Here is a 6,677-nt window from a genome sequence, read left to right as displayed (position 1 = left end):
GTGTTGACATTGTCTATGACTGACTGTGTTCTTCCGTTTTAATTGGTCAATGTGCTCAAAAAACTTCTTAAAAAGCACATTCATTGGAGTTGATATTTTGGCATTAAATTTGGAACATCGAGCAGCAATGGTATTAGGAATGATGATGACTGTGATTTCAAATAAAATAATCAGTCAATGTCCCCAAATCAATGGTTAAAATATCATACACACCTGTGAGAATAATTTTACCATCAAATTGGGGACATATTGTTGCAACGGAGTTGACATACTCTATGAATGACTGTGCTCTTTTGTTATAGTTGGTCAATGTGCTCAGGAAACTGCTTAAGAAGTATATTCATTAGGGTTAATATTTTGGCATTAATTTTGGAACATCGAGCAGCAATGGTATTAGGAATGATGATGACTGTGATATCAAATAAAATAATCAGTAAGTGTCCCAAAATCAATGGTAAAAATATCATACACACCTGCGATAATTTTTCTACAACCAATATTGGGATATATTTTCATGATAATATTTCTACTAATTTGTTAAACTATTGGTTACAAACTTGCTGATTAAAATACCAAACATTCCCTTGTGTTCATATTGACCTCTAAATAGTTAATGGTGAAAAGTACAGACTCCCTATTTGACTAGCATTGAGCGAATTTATGATATCGTGTGCACTTCTAATAGTTTGTCAATTGTACCTAAATAAATAATATACCTGTATACTAATACAAACACACTTTTCTTTTATGTTTACATCATACATCAGAAAAATTGTATGACAACATATTTGAGACTATCTTTGACGGTTTGCAGTTACAATAACTGGCCAAGTACTTCAAAAAACATTGACTGTAGTATCATACATAATTTGAATAACGTACACGCCTTCAAATGGAACAAAGTTTATTTCAATAGTACCGAGATAGCTCAAATCAGTGTGTGCAGTGATAGTATTTATTTAACACTCCCAAGCTAATGGTTAAAATATTTTGCATACTTTTGGTCATATCTGCACTAAAAGTTCAGTCAATCTTGTTATTAAATATTTGAATAGATTACAATTAAATGTATGGTTTTTGCAAAGATAGGCAACTCAATATATTTTTAAGAAAATGTAATAGAAGGCAAATTTTTGGTACGGATAACACGTTTTATTAAACATAATGATATTTTTATAAGGTAAAAGTTATTGGGCTTACATTAGGCATATTGGAGATACCAATGCTTCATTTCCAAAGCTTGATTCTAATATGTCTCCGCCTATGCTTGGCTTTTTATGCATGGCTTACAAACAAAAGAATTGCACAAAAGTTTAAATTAAAAGTGGTAATCATCGTGTGCAACCAAACAGAAAGTTATGACTAAAATTAACTGTATCCAAATTTATTTGGCTTCCTGATTTAAAAAAATTACTCACATTTGCTTGCCTGGTTATTTTTACTTTAAAAAAAAAAAAGTTAACTCATGATCGCGCAATGTAAATTTTCCGATAGCTGCTTTTGGTAGTGATAAAATGAGATGTAGCAAAATACTTTGTCGATTATAGTAATTAAATTTGTTGCCTATTCAGGGCTTAAGAGTTCTATGAAAACTATGTTAAAATGTTTACCTTGAACATACTCGAGTTAAATGTTGAAAAGTCTTAAATCTAGATAGACATCAGCCTGCAACCCAGGCCTGGCTGTTTGCAATTCAAAACCTTAACTTGAAAGATCACCGTAAATTCTGTGAAGCACTTGATTACACTGAATTTATTACTAAACATAAAAAGTCTAAGGTCGATTCAACCTTTGCGCACCATACATATGTAGAATTAGTACTTTAAATAGGTTTAATAAAGAACTATTAAACTTCTAAGTTGACATTTGGGGAAAAATTTAGTGATGGATAACTTTTACAAGTACATTTACGAAAGTGTGGGAAAAGTATCACATACCGACAACTCCAAAATGGTTGAAAAAAAACAAAAATAAGCCAGAGTTATCTTCTCTACGCAAAAGTCCCCGTTTATTAGATAAAAAATTCATACGTGTGTGTGATGTGATGTCCCCAAAGTTAGTGTTAAATTCTCATGAGCTATAACTGAAAAACGGATAAGATGACAACTCCAAAAATCAGTGCATTTGTAAACCCAACAAAAACTGTTTTAATATGTTATTTTTTAAAGCTCTTAATGATAGATGAAAAATGTCCTCAAAGTGATGGTAAAAATATCGCGTCCCCAATTGCATGCATTTACATGACTGAGTGTGCGTGCGTGCGTGCGTCTGTGTGTGTGCGTGTGCGTGTGCGTGTGCGTGTGCGTGTGCGTGTGCGTGTGTGTGTGTGTGTGAGTGTCCGCTTTATAGAGTACCGTACTTTTCCGACTATTAGCAGCTACTTTTATATAAGGGCGTGTCTATTCTGTGGTTTTTTTTCACCGCTAGGGCGCATTAACGGGAATCTCCGGTTAGTACACGCCTCTATTATAATACGTAACCCGCTATTCATCGTAGGGATGGACGATAAATACTGACATGCTAATAGTACGAGTTGTCTTCTCGATATATTGAGACACCGATAACTCCCAAATATGAGCAGTATAAATAAATTATATGGCGGTCTTTTTTTTCGATTCGATCGTTAGTTAGTTAGTAATGTTTTATTTTGCTGATAACAAAATAACAAAAAGCCTCTATTTGCAGGCATATTATCCAATAAAACGGAAACAGTAGAAGAATCCTGAATGCAAGATAGTAGTGAACAATTCATATTTAGTTTGAGATTATTTGTGTAAAAGTTAAAAGAAAATTTACATGAGAGGATGACTTCAAATAAGTAATGCAGGATAGCTTATACAAAGATAAATTGATTGATATGTACTATATACAAGGGTTCAGGGCTGAAGAATAGATCCTCTATGAGTATTGATTGTGGCAAGATTGTAACAGATTCGATCGTACGAAGCAAACTTAATTAAATGAGTACGTAGTAAAATTAAATTAGTATTAAATATTCGTAGAGAATTAAATAAAATTTACTACTCTTTAAATAAATTAATGAGTAGTAAATTACATCTAATTAATATTTACTGCCAACGTGTACCGGAAAGGTCATGTGAACATTTGTTTCTTGCAACCACTAGAAAAACGCTGTTCTCTATCAGCCATGACCAGCTATACGTCGCCTGCTCAAAAGTAGGCACACGCCGAAAACTGTTCCTTCATATGCCCGACAGAAAAACCAAAAATGTTGTCTATCCGCATGTGTTGCGTTGAACTAAGGGAAAGAGAGAGGGAGAGAAAGGGAGAGAGAGGGAGAGCGAGGAGGAGAGGGGGGGGAGAGAGAGAGGGGGAGAGGGAGAGAAGGGGAGAGAGAGGGAGAGCGAGGAGGAGAGGGGGGAGAGAGAGAGGGAGAGAAAGAAGGAGAGAGAGAGAGAGAGGGGGAAGAGGGAGGGAGAGAGAGAAAGGGGAGAGAGGGAGAGACGGAGAGAGGGAGAGAAGGAGAGAGAGAGGGAGAGCGAGGAGGAGAGGGGGGGAGAGAGAGAGGGAGAAGAGGAAGGGAGAGAGAGAGGGAAGAGAGGGAGAGAGACGGAGAGAGGGAGAGAAGGAGAGAGAGACGGAGAGCGAGGAGGAGATGGGGGGGGGAGAGAGAGGGGAGAGAGAGAGAGGGAGAGTGAGGAGGAGAGGGGGAGAGAGGGGGAGAGGGAGAGAAGAGGAGAGAGAGGGAGAGCGAGGAGGAGAGGGGGGAGAGAGAGAGGGAGAGAAAGAGGGAGAGAGAGAGGGGGAAGAGGGAGGGAGAGAGAGAGAGGGGAGAGAGGGAAAGACGGAGAGAGGGAGAGAAGGAGAGAGAGAGAGAAAAGGAGAGCGAGGAGGAGAGGGGGGGGAGAGAGAGAGGGAGAGAGAGGGAGAGGAAGAGGGAGAAGAGGGAGGGAGAGAGAGAGAGGGAAGAGACAGAGAGAGGGAGAGAAGGAGAGAGAGAGGGAGAGCGAGGAGGAGAGGGGGGGAGAGAGAGAGAGAAAGGGGAGAGAGAGAGAGAGGGGAGAGAAAGGGGAGAGACGGAGAGAGGGGGAGAGAGAGGGAGAGGGGGAAGAGGGAGGGAGGGAGAGAGAGGGGAGAGACGGAGAGAGGGAGAGAGGGGAAAGAGGGAGAGAAGGAGAGAGAGAGGGAGAGCGAGGAGGAGAGGGGGGGAGAGAGAGAGGGAGAGAAAGAGGGAGGGAGAGAGAGAGGGGAGAGAGGGAGAGGGAGAGAGGGGAAAGAGGGAGAGAGGGAGATGTAACGGCATATTTGGAGTTGTTTTACAGTATGAAAGACAACTCTCAATAAACCTTATGCTGCGCGTGAATCTATTCCTGTAGACGGGTAATGCAGCTAGTCTACTATATAAACGGCAATCGTTGTCTGCCTGTCTATCTATCTATCTGTGTATCTGTCTGTGTATCTGTCTGTGTATCTGTCTGTCCACTTTATAGAGTACCGTACTTTTCGGACTATTAGCCGCTACTTTTATATAAGGGCGTGTCTATTCTGTGGATTTTTTTTCACCGCTAGGGCGCATTAACGGGAATCTCCGGTTAGTACACGCCTCTATTATAATACGTAACCTGCTATTCATCGTAGGGATGGATGATAAATACTGATATGCTAATAGTATGAGTTGTCTTCTCGATACATAGAGTCACCGATAACTCCCAAATATGAGCAGTATAAATAAATTATATGGCGGTCTTTTTTTTCGATTCGATCGTTAGTTAGTCAGTAATCTTTTATTTTGCTGATAACAAAATAACAAAAAGCCTCTATTTGCAGGCATATTATCCAATAAAACGGAAACTGTAGAAGAATCCTGAATGCAAGATAGTAGTGAACAATTCATATTTAGTTTGAGATTATTTGTGTAAAAGTTAAAAGAAAATTTACATGAGAGGATGACTTCAAATAAGTAATGCAGGATAGCTTATACAAAGATAAATTGATTGATATGTACTATATACAAGGGTTCAGGGCTGAAGAATAGATCCTCTATGAGTATTGATTGTGGCAAGATTGTAACAGATTCGATCGTACGAAGCAAACTTAATTAATATGAGTAAGTAGTAAAATTAAATTAGTAGTAAATATTAGTAGTGAATTAAATAAAATTTACTACTCTTTAAATAAATTGATGAGTAGTAAATTACATCTAATTAATGTTTACTGCCAACGTGTACCGGAAAGGTCATTTGAACATTTGTTTCTTGCAACCACTAGAAAAACGCTGTTTTCTATCTACTATATAAACGGCAATCGTTGTCTGTCTATCTATCTGTGTATCTGTCCGCCTTATAGAGCGGTCCTTCCTTTTATCGTCGTACGAATTTCGGTCGTACGAAGCAAACTGAATTAGGTAATATGTGTAGTAACGGTAAATAAATTATAGAGCAGTCTTGCTTTTTCCATCCGGTCGAACGAAGCCAACCAAATTAATATGAGTACTAATTATTGTAATATCGTAATTTCGTAATATGGACTATTAGCCGCTACTTTTCTCTGACGATTTGAGCCAAGCGGCTTGTATAAAGGTGTGGCGATTCTGTTGTTTTTCTTTCACCGCTCGAGTGCATTAACCGAAATCCCCGGTTAGCACGCTTTTTAAACGGCAAATTTTCTGCCGTGTTTAAAAGCACCTTTCCTGAGTTCTGCGGCCTATACAAAGGTGTCTATACAGCTATACAAATGTACTATTCATTAAATAAAAAAAAATTAACAAGTAGTTATTTACATGCAATAAATATTTACTGCCAATGTGTACCGAGAAGGTCACGTAAACGTTTGTTTCTTGGAGCCACTGGAAAAACGCATTTCTCACCTACTAAATTTCCACATTAAAAAGGTAAGTGTTTCTTATACGATGTTGTATTGTCTATGAATTGCCACATCTCCACTACTTAATAACATTGGGTTTGCCGCTGTTCGTGATAGTGGGTCATGTTCATTTCCTTCAGCAGCCGAGTTACTAATTTCTTTCCAGCTACGAGTAGGCCTACTGTAACTTACTATTACAGAACTTTCACGAGTACTCCGAGCGTTGTGATACGCTATTGTGAAAAGAAAGAGAGCAGCTGATATCGACTTACTGTCACCCTGCATCAGCTATGACCAGCTATACGTTGCCTGCTCAAAAGTAGGCACACACCTAGAACTGTTTCTTCATACGTTCGACAGAAAAACCAAAAATGTTGTCTATCCGCATGTGTTGCGTTGAACTTAGGGAGAAAGAGAGGCAGAGAAAGGGATAGAGAAGGAGAGCGAGCGAGGAGAGGGGGGGAGAGAGAGAGGGAGAGAAAAAGGGAGAGAGAGGGAGAGGGGGAAGAGGGAGGGAAGGAGGGAGAGAGAGAGAGAAAGGGGAGAGAGGGAGAGACGGAGAGAGGGAGAAAAAGAGAGAGAGAGGGAGAGCGAAAGGAGAGACGAAGAGAGGGAGAGAGAGGGGGAGAGAGAGGGAGAGGGAGAAGAGGGAGGGAGAGAGAGAGAGGGGAGAGACGGAGAGAGGGAGAGAGGGGAAAGAGGGAGGGAAGGAGAGAGAGAGGGAGAGTGAGGAGGAGAGGGGGGGGAGAGAGAGAGGGAGAGAAAGAGGAAGGAAGAGAGAGAGAGGGGAGAGATGGAGAGAGGGAGATGTAACTGCATATTTGAAGTTGTTTTACATTATGAAAGACAACTCT

This window comes from Watersipora subatra, chromosome 5 (genome assembly GCF_963576615.1).
Source record: "Watersipora subatra chromosome 5, tzWatSuba1.1, whole genome shotgun sequence".
In the NCBI taxonomy this organism is placed as follows: domain Eukaryota; kingdom Metazoa; phylum Bryozoa; class Gymnolaemata; order Cheilostomatida; family Watersiporidae; genus Watersipora; species Watersipora subatra.
This window is presented reverse-complemented; position numbering follows the sequence as displayed.